Here is a 16304-nt window from a genome sequence, read left to right on the forward strand (position 1 = left end):
TTAATAAGAGTAAGTGTAAAACAAAAGTGACAAGTAAAATACTTGGGTCATATTTTGTTATTAGAGGAGCTGAAGCCAAAACTGAAAAAGTTAGGGCAATAGTGCATATGCTACCCTACCTCTGTTGCATAGAAGGATGAAGTCTTTACCAAGCCCTAGGTGATCAGAGTTCTTTCAACAACTTAGATGGTAGAAGAGGTGGGTGGTAGCATTAAGTGGCCATCACCAGCTTTCCCATCCTGCAGAGAGTGGAAATAGCCTGTTCTCTGTAGTACTGTTGTCAAGTGCCCATTTCATGTTATTGTTATTGCAGACATATACTTGCGTTTGACAAATTAGCAATGGTGCCTTTTGTTGTACTTGTGTGGATGTGATCATGCATAATTTGGAGCAGTTACAATTCCCTGTAGTGATGTAGGCACACAGATCAGTTGCAAGGAGTGGAGTTGAAGTTGAGTCCTATTAAAATATCTCTGAGCTAGTGTTTGTTCTTCATATTTCACTGTTGCTGTCATCACATTTGGGTTATCTGCTTGCAGTAACCCCCACAGTCGGCCTGATTAACAAAGTCTTGGGTCCTGCGTCAGTTGCTGTCCATTCTTCTGTGACGTCAGGTCGTCAGGGGTTTAAAACATGCACCCGACGCCATTACATCAGTCTTTCTTGCCATGCTGTGCCCGAAGTAGAAGCAGTTTGGAAGTGCCGGTCGGCCGACTCCTGAAATTTTCGTTTTCGAGTTTCAGAACCGAAGTCTTAAACTAAAAGCTAAGTACCCCGTTGGGGAAACTTTTTCTTGCACTAAACCGATGTCAGTAAAAGTAAATAATTGCATTACTTGTGGAAAGCAAATACCTCATATAGATTTTCATTCGTACTGTATTTCTTGCCTAGACCCCTTTCGGTTTTGTGCTTTAATTAAACCACAAACTATCCATCGTCTGTATATTTTTGCTGCTAAATATTTTGGTGCTAGATTCAGTTATCCTGATACGTTTTCGGTAAGCTATCCGACTACCGACATTCCGAAAAAATGCAAAGATAAAGCCAGAGACAGGCCGCCTAGGTCCAAAGCTGCCAACGATGCTTCTCCTAAGCCAGTCGCCAGTTCGCCGGTACTCAGTGAGGTACTTTCACAGCCCTTGATACCTGCTACTTCAGATTTGCAGGCCTCTACTGAGACCCATTCGGAGTCTAGTATGCCGCGAGATGCTTCAACTGTGGAACCTGCGGGGGTGTCTACCTTGGATGGGTCCAGAGCCGCTGTGCAGGCATCGGCTTCTGAGGGTGTATTCAGGCCTACTGATGTGCGTATTAAACCGACGCCATCTTCTTCTTTAAGGCCTAAAACTTGAAGCATGCCTAGAAAACTGATGCCCAGACCGCATGGTCAGGCCTCTATGCCTAAAAAACAAATGGTAAGAATGGCTGAAGACCTTATTACTTTAATCAGGGGAAGCTAGCCTCCCCCCCCTCTAAGAGACCTAGGACTGAGTTTGCATATGATACTTCTGACCAGGATTCTGACTTTTCTGTTTCCTTTGACCAAGATTTACCCTTGTCTTCTTATGAGGATTCTGATGCTGAGGACTCTATTCCCTCTGCTCCCCCTCCCTCAGAGGATTTCTCTCTTGGTGAAACCTTGCATACTCTGAGAGCATTTTCATTGGGGAAAGTCAGGATTTCTCTAATTCTAAAAAGAGGCTTAGGGATTTCTTACTCCTGTCCCAGCACAGGCCTTTAGCCATACCTCCTGTACTAGACATTGTTGATGATGCCTTTTCGGAATCTAGCTTTGCCCATGATTCTTTACCTCCTGCGCCCAGAAAACCTGATAGATATTACATGGTCCTTGACTCTCACAAATTCCTTTTTAAAAATCCTACTGCGGATCATGAGACCATTTCCCAGGGACCCAAGGACATTAAAGCTACTACTTCCAAAAATCCTACCTCCTCTGATAGAGATTCCAGGGCACTGGATAGATTGGGTAAGATACACTTCTGCAACTTTGGCCATTAGGGCCTTAAATTGTCAGTTTCATATGTTGAAGTATCAGCAGCATATTATTGGATTGCTTAAACAGAAAATTATGTTGATTCCTGATTGTGCTGAAAGTAAGGATTTACAGGATTTGCTGCTGCCAGCTGAACAAGTTGGAAAGCATACTTTTGCAATGTGGTTTTGATTTACTAGAGGCATCTTGCAGGGCTGCTATGACTGGGTCTGTACTTAGAAGGTATGCTTGGCTTAAGGAGCAATCCTTGCCAGATCATGTTAAAGCAAAATTACTGGATGCTCCGTTAAATCAGGACCGCCTGTTTGGCATCAAGGCAGAAGTTGTTCTTAAAAAGATGGAGGAAAGAGCTAAATCCATGCAAACTGTTAAAGATTTTTTTACAAGTACAACCTCCAAGGTTTAGTAGGCATTGGCCTTCCAAGAATTGGTCCTTTCCTGCCTCTTCCAGACCTTCTCAGTCCAAACCCAGATCCAGCAGAGCTCCCAGGCTTCATTCCCATGGTGCGCACAGGACTAAGCAGTGGGGAGCCTCCACTTCCAAATCTGGGAGTAATAAAACTCTCCCCTATGGTAAACTGTCACAGTGACTTCTATTTAAAACTTCCAAGCACTTCTCAACTGATTGCCCCCTTGGGGGGAAGATTGATCTTCATGCAATGAACTGGGAACTCATTACCCAGGACAAATGAGTTTTAAATATAGTGTCGCAGGGATACAGATTTCATTTCCACGCATTACCAACACCAAGCGGATGGCCAGATCTATCCCCAAATCAGTGGGCAGAGGCCCAAAAGCAAGCACTTTTCTCTCTTAAACATGGGGGCTATTCAGTTGATACCAGAAGAGGAAAAGGGACAAGGTTTCTACTTGAGACTTTTCCTGGTACCCTGAAAAGAGAATTCATGGCGTCGTATCCTGGACCTGTCTACTCTACTCTAAACACCTTTTTGGTGATTCCAAGATTCAAGATGCTGACTCTTCACCAGTTGCTCCCTATGCTAGGCAAAGATGCCTGTTTGGCAACACTAGATTTAAAGGAAGCATAACTGCACATCCCAATCAGGGAGTCTTGCAGAAGATTCCTATGCTTCAAAGCAGGCTACTACACGCACTATCAGATTTTATTCATGTTTCCCTGTTGCAGTCATTACATTTGGGTTAACTGCTTGCAGGTAGCCCTCAGTCAGCCTGATTAACAAAGTCTTGGGTCCTGCGTTGGTTGCTGTCCCTTCTTCCATAATGTCAGGTCGTCAGGGGTATAAAACATGCAGCCAACGCCATTACACCAGTCTTTCTTGCCGTGCGGTGCCCGAAGCAGAAGCAGTTCGCAAGTGCCGGTCAGCCAACTCCTGAAATTTTCATTTTCCAGAACCGAAGTCTTGAACTAAAGCTAAGTACCCCGTTGGGGAAACGTTTCCTTGCTCCTTACCGATGTCAGTAAAAGTTAATAATTGCATTACTTGTGGAAAGCAAATACCTCATAAAGATGTTCATTCGTACTGTATTCCTTGCCTAGGCCCTGACCACGACATACCTAGCTTTCGGTTTTGTGCTTTATTTAACTGACTTGCATATTAAACCAACGCCTCCTTCTTTACTTAGGCCTAAATCTCGATCCATGCCTAAAAAAACTACGTCCAGGCGACATGCCTCTATGCCTAAAAAACAAATGGTAAGAATGGCTGAAGATCTAATAACTCTAATCAGGGGTAGCCAACCCCCACCTTCTAAGAGGCCTAGGACTGAAGTTGATTATGAAGCTTCTGATCAGGATTCTGTTTTTTCTGATACTTCTGATGATCTGGATTTGTCCTTATCTACTTATGAAGATTCTGTTGCAGAGGACTCCATTCCCTCTGTTTCCCCTCCTGAGGATTTTTCTTTTGGAAAAACCTTACATACTCTAAGGGAGCATTTCCACTGGGAAAGCCAGGATTTTTCTGATTCAAAAAAGAGGCTTAGGGATTTCCTTCTCCTACCTCAGCGTAGGCCTTAGCTATTCCTCCTGTACTAGACATTGTTGATGATGCTTTTCTAGAATCTAGTTTGGCCCCTGACTCCCTGCCTCCTGCTCCCACAAAACCTGACAGATACTACAGGGTCCCTGAGTCCCACAAGTTCCTTTTAAAAGAAATCCTATTGCAGATCCAGAGACTGTTTCACAGGGGCCCAAGGGCAATAATACTTCTACTGCTAAAAATCCTACCCCTTCTGATAGAGATTCCTGGGCACTAGATAAATGGGGTAAGAAGGTTTACACTTTTGCAGCCTTGGCCATTAGGGCTTTAAATTGCCAGTTTCATATGTTAAAGTATCAGCAACATGTTGTTGGACTGCTTAAACAGAAAATGATGTTGATTCCTGACTGTGTCGAAAATAAAGAATTACAGGATTTAATGCATTCTGCTGAACAAGTCGGAAAATATACTTTGCAATGTGGTTTTGATTCATTAGAGGGCCTCTTGCAGGGCTGCTGTTACTGGGTCTGTGCTCAGAAGGCATGCTTGGCTTAAGGAGCAATCTTTGCCTGATCATCTTTAAGCTAAATTGTTGGATACTTCTTTAAATCAGGACCGCCTGTTTGGCAACAAGGCTGAGGAAGTTCTTAAAAAGATGGAAGATAAAGCTAAATCTATGCAAAGTGTTAAAGATTTTTTTTAAAGTTCAGCCTCCTAGACTTAGTAGGCACTGGCCCTCTAAGAATTGGTCCTTTCCAGGTCTTCTCAAGCCAAACCCAGACACAGCAAAACCCCCAGGTTTCAGTCCCAGGGGACACGCAAAAGTAAGCAGTGGGGGGGGGGGGTCTCCACTTCCAGATCTGGGAATAATAAGACTCCCCCCTATGGTAAACTGTCTGAATGACTTTGTTTTAAAATTTCCAAGCACTTATCAACTGACTGCCTTTTTGGGGGACAAGATTGCTCTTCCTGCAAAGAATTGGGAACTCATTAACCAGGACAAATGGGTTTTAAATGTAGTGCCCCAGGGATACAGAGTTCACTTCCACACGTTGCCAACACCAAGCGGGTGGCTGAACCTACCCCCAAATCAGTGGGCAGAGGCCCAAAAACAAGTACTTTCTCTCTCAAGCATGGGGGCTATTCATCTGGTGCCAGAAGAGGAAAAGGGACAAGGTTTCTACTTGAGACTTTTCCTGGTACCCAGAAAAGACCATTCTTGATGTCCTCTCCTGGACCTGTCTACTCTAAACACCTTTTTGGAGATTCCAAAATTCAAGATGCTAACTCTTCACCAATTACTTCTTATGCTAGGCAAAGATGCCTGGTTGGCAACACTAGATTTAAAAGAAGCATACCGGCACATCCCAATCAGGGAATCTTGCAGATGATACCTATGCTTCAAAGCAGGCTACACTCACTATCAGTTCTTTGCACTACCCTTTGGCTTGTCTACTGCGTCCAGGGTATTCACAAAGTGCCTAGCTCCAGTTATTGCATTTTGCAGGCAAAGAAATATTCAAATATACCCATACCTGGACGATTGTCTAATTCAGGACATACTTTTGAATCATCTGGCTTTTGTATAAAGGGTTCTAACTTGTCTCGGGTACACCATAAACAAAAAGAAATCACACCTGGTACTCTGTCAACAAATTATATTCCTGGGAGCAAGCTTGAATACAACTTCCCAGATAGCTTACTTCACGTCAGAGAAACAAATTCATTTGACGACCTACTTCAAACAAGTGGCCACAAAAACCCTGCTATCTGCAAGACAAATACTGCAAGCCTTGGGGTTCATGGCCTCCTGCATTCTTCTAATTATATATGCAAGACTTTATATGAGGAAACTACAGTGGTATCTACAAAGCCTATGGTGTCAGCATTCTCAAGACCTAGAAACAGTGATTCCTATCATACCTTGCCTATGCCTAGAGTTCCTTTGGTGGGCAGAGGCCTGCCACTAAAACAAGGGACTACCTTTCACACCACCCCCTGTCGCCCAAACCCTAACAACAGATTCATCATTCTATGCATGGGGGGCTCACCTGGCAGGGAAGTGTATTCAGGGAAAATGGAACCCAAGTCAAATGCACCTGCATATCAATCAAAAAGAAATGTTAGCTGTACAAAATGCTCTGACAGCCTTCAAGGACCACATTCTTCCAGGACAACTAATGGTAAAGATGGAGAACACCACTGTTATGTGGTACATAAACAAGCAGGGGGGTACACATTCTTACCCCCTCTGCAGACTAGCCATGGCATGGTGGAACACCGCCTTGAGCTACCAAGTGCTCCTACAAGCTCAATTCCAGCCAGGAAAATTAAATACACTGGCAGACGGGCTAAGCAGAAACCTCATGGACCCACATGAGTGGAAACTGGAACCAAGGATTTTCAACATGTTGACAAGCAAATGGGGGAGCCCAAATATAGACCTGTTTGCCTCTCCCCAGAACTACCAGTTGGACAAAGTTAGCACAAAGACGCCCCACAAACAAGCCTGGAAAGTGGATGCTCTGTCCTTCAGCTGGAAAAACCATCATTCTGTGCCTTCCCCCCTCTGCTCTCCAAAGTACTTCCAAAAATCAAACAGGACAAACCAAGGATGATTTGCTCCAGACTGGCCACACCAACACTGGTATCCCCTCCTGCGCAGTGTGTCACGGTTATCTCTGTGTCATCTGCCTCAGACTCCTTCCCTGCTGTCTCAGCAGGAAACCAGATTCTGCACCCTCAGTTTCTAACACTGAACCTTGCAGCCTGGCTAATTACTTAATCTCTCCTTTACCATCCCTCAGCAAACCTGTGATGGCTATCATTTTAGAGGCAAGGAGGCCTAGTACTAGAAAATCCTATGCTGAAAAATGGAAAAGATTCTGTGCCTGGAACCAATCTCAAGGGATGAGCACAGCAGTGGCCAATTTACCTCGGATTTTACAATACTTAACTGAGATGCTTCACAAGGACCTGTCTTTCTCCTCCATCAGAATTCACGCCTCAGCCATTTCAACTCATTATAACACAGAACCTGCCCTCTTCTCTCATACACTGCTCAAGCAGATGTTCATCGTGTTTCACTGTTGCAGTCATTACTCTTGGGTTATCCTGCTGGCAGGCTACCCACAGTCGGCCAGAATTCCAAAGTCTAGGTCCGGCGTCGGTTGCTGTCACCTCTTCCCTGACGTCAGTACGCCAAGGGTATAAAAGATGTAGCCGACGCCATTTTCTTCAGTCTTTCTTGCCGTGTGGTGCCCGAAGCAAAAGCAGTTCGCAAGTGCCAGTCGGCCGACTCCTGAAATTTTCAAATCCAAATTTCAGCTCCGAAGTTTTCATTAAAGCTAAGTACCCCGTTGGGGAAACTTTTTTCTTGCTCCAGACCAATGTCAGAAAAAGTTAACAATTGTATTTCTTGTGGGAAGCAAATACCTCATAAGGATTTTCACTCTTACTGTATTCCTTGCCTAGGCCTTGATCACAACGTTGCTAGTTGTCGGTTTTGTGCTAGATTTAACCAACGCACTATCAAGCGTCTGTTCGATTTTGCATTTCATTACTTTGGCCGAAGATTTACCTATATAATGCCGTCGGATCAGCCAACAACTGGAGTTTACAAAAAACGCAAGGAAAAGGATAGGCATCCTTGGTACAAAACAGACGACAAAGCCTCTTCTAGGCCAGTTGCCGGATTGCCAGTTCTCAGTGAGGCACTTTTGCAGCCCCTGGCGCTCGCTACCTCAGGCCTCAGAGCCGCACGTGGAGCCGACTGGGCCTCTGGACACTCAAGGTATTGGACTCTCGGAAATCATTCCCTCAGATGGATCCGGAGCCGCTGAGCAGGCATCGGCTTCTGAGGGTGTCTTCAGACCTACACAACTATATATTATGCCATCTTCAGCCTCAAAGACAAAAACTAAAGCAGCACTAAATTTTAGACAAAGAAACAAGTACAGCATTCTCCTAGTCAGACATCCATGCCTAAAAAACAGATGCTCAAAATGGCCGAAGACCTAATTACTTTCATCAGGGGTACCCATCCCCCTCCTGATGAGACCTAGGCAAGAGATAGAGTATGATTCTTCTGATCAGGTTTCTATTTCCTCTGATTCCTCTTCTGAACAGGATTACTCCATGCTTCCTTATGAGGATTCTGATGCTGAAGAATCCATTCCTTCAGCCTCTCCTCCTGAGGATTATTCTTTTGGGGAAACCCTGCATACCATGAGGGAACATTTCCACTGGGAGAGCCAAGATTATTCTGAATCTAAGAAAAGGCTCAGAGACTTTCTACTACTTCCTCAGCACAGACCCCTTGCTATTCCACCTATTCTAGACATTGTAGATGATGTATTCTCATGGTCTGGCCTGTCCCCAGACTCTCTACTCCCTGCACCTGCTAAGCCAGATAGATACTACAGGGTCCCGGATTCTCATAAATTCCTGTATAAAAACCCCGCTGCTGACCCAGAAACTATATCTCAGGGTCCCAAGGGGGTTAAAGCTTCCACAGAAAATGCTGACAGATACTGAATGTTCAGAGAGCAAGGAATTACAGGATTTATTGCATGCAACTGAACAAGTGGGAAAGCATACTTTGCAATGTGGTTATGATTCACTGGAGGCCTCTTGCAGGGCCGCTGTTACAGGTTCTGTTATTAGAAGGCATGCTTGGTTAAAGGAACAAAATCTGCCTGATCATGTTAAAGCAAAATTATTAGATGCACCATTACAGCATGATACTTTTTTTGGTACTAAAGCAGAAGATGTGTTGAAAAAATGGAGGATAAAGCAAAATCCATGCAGACAGTCAAGGATTTCTTACAGGTACAGCCACCCAGGTTTAGCAGAAACTGGCCTTCAAAAAATTGGTCCTTTCCAGTATCAGACAGACCACAAAGAGGCAGATACAGGCATCCCAGTGGCAGAGCACAGCCCCAAGGCTCATACAGGCCTAAACAATGGGGTGCTCCTACCTCCAAAAGTGGAGAAGACAAATCACAACCCTACAAGAAACAGTCCCAATGACTTTCCTCTACCAGATCCAAGCACTTTTCTTTTGGCAGCCCCCTTAGGGGGAAAAATAGCACTTTTTTCATCAAATTGGCAAAGGATTACCCAAGACAAATGGGTCCTGAACATAGTGTCCCAAGGCTACAGGTTCCATTTTCATACTCTACCAAGGTCAAAAGGTATGCCAGACCTGCCACACAAACAATGGGCAGAGGCACAAAAACAAATTACAGCCCTCATGGATATGGGGGCCATTCAGCAAGTACCAAAACAAGAGCAGGGGCAAGGATTTTACTCCAGACTTTTCCTAGTTCCCAGAAAGGACAAAACCTGTTGACGAATACTGCACATGTCTATACTAAATACTTTTCTGGAAGTTCCAAAATTCAAAATGTTGACTCTACAGCAGCTACTGCCCATGCTGAGCAAGAAGGCTTGTCTCGTAACTTTGGATCTAAAAGAGGCATACCTGCATGTCCCAATCAGACAATCTTGCAGAAGATACCTGAGATTCATAGCTGGCTCAATGCATTACCAATTCTCTGCACTGCCCTTTGGCTTATCTACTCCGTCCAGGGTCATCACAAAATGCCTGGCACCAGTAATTGCGTTTTGCAGACAAAAAGGAATTCAAATATACCCCTACTTGGATGACTGCCTAATTCAAGCAGAGAGCAAAGACATTCTTCTAAAGCATCTGACGTTTGCAAAAAGATTACTAATTGGCCTAGGGTACACAGTAAACGAAAAGAAATCAAAACTAGTGCCCTCTCAAGAGATAGTATTCCTGGGTGCAAGACTAAATACAGCTGCCCAGATGGCTTATCTCATGCCAAACAAACAAAAGCAACTGACTACTTACTACAACAATTTAGCAACAAAAACCCACTTATCTGCAAGGAAAATCCTGCAGGCCTTTGGTTTCATGGCATCTTGCATTCTACTAATTCCATATGCCAGACTGCATATGAGGAAACTACGGTGGTATCTAAAAAGTGTTTGGACTCAACATTGCCACAGCCTGGAGACAGTAATTGCACTCATTCCTGCCTGCAACAGGAGTTTTGATGGTGGGCAGAAGCCTGTCACCACAACAAGGGTCTGCCATTCAGTCTACCCACAGCCAGACAAACACTGACAAAGGATGCATCAGATTATGCCTGGGGGGGCCCATATGGCAGGAAAATGTATTCAGGGCACATGGCCTGCAAACCAGATGCATCTTCACATCAATCAAAAAGAGATGCTAGCTGCTCAAAATGCCCTGTCAGCTTTCAAGGACCTGCTTCATCCAGGACAATTACTGATAAAGACAGACAACACTACGGTCATGTGGTACATAAACAAGCAGGGAGGTACACATTCCTACCCCCTCTGCAGACAAGCAATGACCTTATGGGACACAGCATTGGCTTTTCAAGTTCACCTGCAAGCACAATTCCTGCCAGGAAAAACAAATAGTCTGGCAGACGAACTAAGCAGAAACCTCATAGATCCCCACGAATGGAAACTGGATCCACAAGTCTTCAGCATGATAATAAGGAAATGGGGATGCCCAGACATAGATCTATTTGCCTCCCCTCACAACTGCCAATTGCAGAGATTTTGCACAAGAATTTTTCACAAGCAAGCATGGAAAGTGGCCGCCCTATCCTTCAGCTGGAAAAACCTAACAGTATATGCCCTTCCCCCACTGCCTCTTCTTCCCAGGGTACTCCTAAAGGTCAGACAAGTGAAGCCAAAAATGATACTGATTGCACCAGACTGGCCATGCCAGCACTGGTACCCAATCCTAAAGAGCTTGTCTCAAGGCCCAGCATGGTTACTGCCTCATACTTCTCACTTGCTGACCCAACAAAACAATCAGATCCTGAACAGCCAACTCAGGACATTAAATCTGGCAGCAACGGCAGATAATGTAGCCATTCAGAACACTCCTCTTTCAAAAGCTATTATGGATGTTATCTTGGAGGTCAGGAGGCCCAGTACCAGAAAATCTTATGCAGAAAAATGGAAAAGATTCTGTGCTTGGAACCAGGAACAAGGCATTGACACATGTGTGCCAAATATCCCTCAGATTCTACAATACCCAGATGCTAAACAAAGGAATTTCTTTTTCATCTATTAAGTTTCATGCTGCTGCCATTTCAGCCCATTAAAATACGGAACCACCTATCTTTTCTCATCCTTTAATAAGACAATACTTCAGAGGGGCCAAAAACATTAGGCCTCCAAGGAGAGCACCAATTCCGGCCTGGGATCTCAATTATGTTTTGGAAAAACTCACACTGCCTCCTTTCGAGCCAGCATCAACAGCAGATATAAAATTATTATCCTGGAAAACAGCTCTGCTCTTAGCAATAACCTCTCCAAGGCGAGTCTCAGAGTTACAAGCACTCATGGCTGCGGAACCATTCATCCAGACAGGGTTTCTCTGAGGACAAACCCTACATTTATGCCTAAGGTGGTGTCCAGTGTGGTCCTCAACCAAACCATTCACTTGCCAACCTTTTATCCTAATCCACAGAACAAGGGTGAGAAAATCCTGCATTCCTTGGACATACACAGGCAGTTACGATTCTACTTGGACAGAACTAAAGCTTTCAGAAAGACTGAGCATCTTTTAGTGTCATATGCTGCAGATTCACAGAGAACGGCTATCTCAAAACAGACTATTTCTAAATGGATAGGTCATTGCATCCATTTCTGCTGTTTTCAACATGGTAAATCAGTGCCTAAGGACATTAGGCCTCATTCCACCAGAGCAGCAGCCACTTCAGCAGCCTTCCTCAGAGGAGTACCAACCAAAGATATCTTAGAGGCTGCAACTTGGAGTTCAGTGCACACCTTCACAAAGCACTACCACTTACCTCTTTACTCTAAGTCCAGAGCAGGCTTTGCCACTGCAGTTCTGCAGGGCCTCATAGCCTCTCCTAATCCTCTTTAGCCCAGCCACCCTTCCTCAGCTTTGGGATTCAACCCAAGAGTAATTACTGCAACAGTGAAACACGATGAACATAGTACAGTTGTGTACCTACCATAAATGTAGATGATCGAGTGTATTCACTGTTGCAGTCCAGGTTACCCACCCACCATCCCCCTTTTCTTTGCTGGGACTTATCTGCACTTCTCTATCCTATACAGCCTATTTGGTGTATTTTCTTGTAGATGAAGGACATGTTATTTTTGTGCATGCATTTTTATTGGCATATTTTACAGCCTTCCAGTTTGGGGGCACCTGACATCTGGGGCAAGAAAAACTGAAGAAAATATTGTCAGCTGCATCTTTTATACCCCTGGTGCACTGACATCAGGGAAGAGGTGACAGCAACCAACGCAGGACCTAGACTTTGGAATTCTGGCCGACTGCAGGTAGCCTGCCAGCAGGATAACCCAAAAGTAATGACTGCAACAGTGAATACACTCGAACATCTACATTTATGATAGGTACACAACTGTACTTTCCTCAAAGGGGCCAAGAATTTACGACCACCCAGGAGAGCTCCAACCCCAGCCTGGGACCTTAACTTTGTCTTGGAGAAACTCACTCTTCCTCCGTTCAAGCCAGCTGCTACTGCAGACTTAAAATTCCTTTCTTGGAAACAGCTTTCCTTTTAGCAATCACTTCAGCAAGAAGGGTATCTAAATTACAGGTCCTTATGGCAGTGGAGCCTTTCATCATCTTTCATGAGGACAGGGTGTCCCTCAGGGCCAATCCCTCCTTCATGCCCAAGGTGGTATCCAGTGTGGCCATTAATCAGTCCATTCATTTGCCAACCTTTTTTTCTAATCCACAGAACAAATGGGAACTGATACTGCACTCCTTAGATGTGCACAGACAACTTAGATTTTACTTGGACAGGACTAAACCTCAAAGGAAATTTGAACAACTGCTGGTGGCATTTGCTGCAGGGGCAGAGGGGAAGGCTATTTCAAAGCAAACCATTTCCAAATGAATAGGCCATTGCATTCATTTCTGCTACAAGCACCATGGAAAACGTATCCCACAGGGGATCAGACCCCACTCAACCAGGTCTGCATCAACCTCTACAGCCTTTCTCAGAGGTGTTCCCTCCAGGGACATCCTAGAAGCTGCTACCTGGAGTTCTGTACATACGTTCACTAAGCATTACCATCTGCCAGTTTTCTCTAAATCCAGAGCTGGCTTTGCCACTGCAGTCTTGCAGGGCCTTATAGCTGGTCCTAAGGCTATTAAAATTCCTCCTCTCATCCTTAGCTTTGGGAATCTACCCAAATGTGATGACTGCAACAGTGAAACATGAAGAACATAGTACAGTTATGTACACGTACCATAAATGTAGATGTTCGAGTGTATTCACTGTTGCAGTCCTGGTTACCCTCCCTCCAGCCCCCTTACTACTTTTGACTATACCTCTACTCTCCTTTACTGTGCTCAAATGCTTTTTGGTGTATTTGCTTTTTTGTTGGAGGTATAGCCTTATATATTTATAGATTTAATTGCTTCTCATTAGAGGGGCACCTGATTTCTGTGGCAAGAAAAACTAATGTAATGGCATTGGCTGCATGTTTTATACCACTGATGATCTGACGTCACGGAGGAAGGGACAGCAACCGACGCAGGACCCAAGACTTTGTTAATCAGGCCGACTGAGGGCTACTGCAAGAAGATAACCCAAATGTGATGACTGCAACAGTGAATACACTCGAACATCTACATTTATGGTAAGTGTACACAGCTGTACTTTCTTAAGCCTGTGGTTAGTTAAGGGGACCCCATTTGGGAGATGATGATCCTGAGACAGGGGCATTCATTGTCCCTGTAGCAAGACAGATGCAGTGGGGTGGAATACAAGTAGCCTTCTTGCCTGATGGATATCACTGGTTTCTTCTTTTTTGAGAAACATATGGGCTAATTACCCATAGGAGTGGGTAGATGGTTAGCCAGCAGGAAGACAAATCAATGTAAAATAAATTAATGAGCAGATGAATGAATAAAGCGATAATACAAATGTCAGAAAACAAACTTGAATAGCATCTTATGGAAATAATGTAGTATCTTGCAAAATTTATGCTAAGTATGTCTGGGGATATTTATGCCTCTTAGAAACCACAGCCTGAGAGTGGATCTGTGATTATGAAAAAACAAGAAAAGTACTCAATAAGCCAGTAACATAACCATCTAGACCGAAATACTTAAACTAAAAAGTGAAATGCAAAGTAGTCAGTATACTGCCTAATAATGTAAGTGACTATTGCCCATTTTTTCTACTTCGTCCTTCAAAGCAGTAAAGAAGCCACCTTGAACCATTTCTTACTGACCATTCTTAAAACCTAAGCAGCAACTACTAAATGAGAACCTGCAAGCCACTGGTTATTCCTCTGTTTACACCCGCACAACTCCAGTCATAGCCTTTGCCCATTTATTGGAAATTTTGAGCCAAATTCAAGAATCTATCTTTCCTATTGTAAAAAGGAGGTTGAGAGCAGAAACCCCCTTGGCTTTCACAGCAACTAAAACAATGACTTAAATCCAGGGATACAGCTTGGAATGAATGGAAACAGCAGCCTTCAAGCAACAGACTACATGAAAAATACAGCCACCTCAAGAAAACATCCAGAATTTTTACCAATGCAACAGAGACTTCATTTCTTAGAGACAGAGTTTACTAGCCTCCCACCCAAAACACTAGTCTGTCTTTCCCAGGCAATATCGCTGTCCCCACACAGTCTGCCAATAATATACCCAGAAGCCTTAACTTTGTTAAAGACTGTAGAATCTTAATAGACACTATTGATGACCTACCCAAAGACTGTGTCCATGTTCAGACCCCTCCCTGCCACCAACTGAGTTTAGGATTCATGTGTTGTACTATCAGTCTTCCAAACTGTAAACCTTAGCAGCTTACAGCTCAATATTTCACTTTAGGGAACTCATTGTTAAAGATACATCCCACTTTCATGAAAATGTCAGCTCCCTTCATAGCAGCACCTCTCACTTGTATATACAACTGCTTCTGCTTCCCCATAATCTTTAAGCACTTGCAAATGTTTCTCTTCCCCTCAAAAGCAAACCCTAAGAAATACAAAGGTTACAGACCTATAGCAAACCTTTACCCTGTAACAAAAATCTTTAAAAAAACTTGTATACAAACAGCTCTGTGGCCACATAAACAAATATGGACTTTTTTATAGTAAACAAAACAGTTTCAGAAATTATTTTAGTGCTTTGACCGCAGTTATACATAGCACAGCCACTGCCACCATTTATAACAATGTGAATGATTCAAAATTAACAGGGGGGGGTCTGTTCATTGATGTGACATGCATTCAGAACAGTAATTCATAACCTGCTCCTGTGCAAACAACACATTCAGTTTTTGCTGAAATACAGTAAGATTGTTTCAAAGTTCTCTCCAAAACAGAACATTTCAAGTACACCTAGGAAACCTACTTTTTGACTGAAGGCACATTTAATGTAGGAGTTCTGTAAGAATCCCAAGTATTGATCCATTGTTATTTTCCCTGTTCATTAATAGCAACATCTGTAGACCTGCCCCACCTCAACTCTGTCCTTTATACAGATGAAGTTTTATTACTTGAATCATGTAAGAACATACTGGCCCTTCATCAGAGTCTGTAGTCTAGCTTTATTTGTTATTTTTTTATTTTATTTTACAGATTTATGCTACTGGACAAATAAAAGTATGCTCCTAATCAATCCCCAGATGTTTAAAATTGTGATATTTGGCATCCCACAAAAAACACCCTAAATCCCCAAATCTAATTACTGGTACAGATGACAACCCACTGCCACTGATAGCATAACAGAAGTACGTAGGGATCAATTTGGGCACTGTTCTTTCATTGGCCAAACATGCTGACAATATGTGTAAAACACTTCAACTAAAACTATGCTATAGAATCTCACTTCACCTCACTCTTTACAGCTTGTATACCTTAGCTAAAAATGCAGTTATCTCAAAAATCAAATTTGGGCTCCCCCTTATAACCTTAAATTCCACCTTAAGCACACACACAATACAAAATACTATAAACAAAAGCTGCAGATTAATTCTCGCAGAGCCTGAAGTCATCACTGCCAACTTCTACTGTGGTGTAACTGGTTACCTGCAAATTACAGAACTGCATTTCTACTTAATTGTCAAATCTGTACAGTGTTAAAAAAATGGAATACCCCCACTCCACCCAAAAAAAAAAAATTAAACAGCCTGGCTTTTTTTTTTTTTTTTTTTTTTTGCTTTTGTTTACCGAGTTTTAGTCAAAAAAACTTTTTTCATTTTTGGCCCAGGAATAAGAGCACCAACATATTA

General features: G+C 43.3%; 1 protein-coding gene across 2 annotated transcripts in view; it reads left to right on the top strand.

Moving 5' to 3' along the window:
* SART3 (spliceosome associated factor 3, U4/U6 recycling protein) overlaps positions 1 to 16304 on the top strand; it is a 1581088-nt gene that overhangs the window by 1309205 nt on the left and 255579 nt on the right. The window lies entirely within an intron of this gene.

Source organism: Protopterus annectens, chromosome 4.part0 (genome assembly GCF_019279795.1).
Source record: "Protopterus annectens isolate FY-2018-M chromosome 4.part0, PAN1.0, whole genome shotgun sequence".
Classification (NCBI taxonomy): Eukaryota; Metazoa; Chordata; order Ceratodontiformes; family Protopteridae; genus Protopterus; species Protopterus annectens.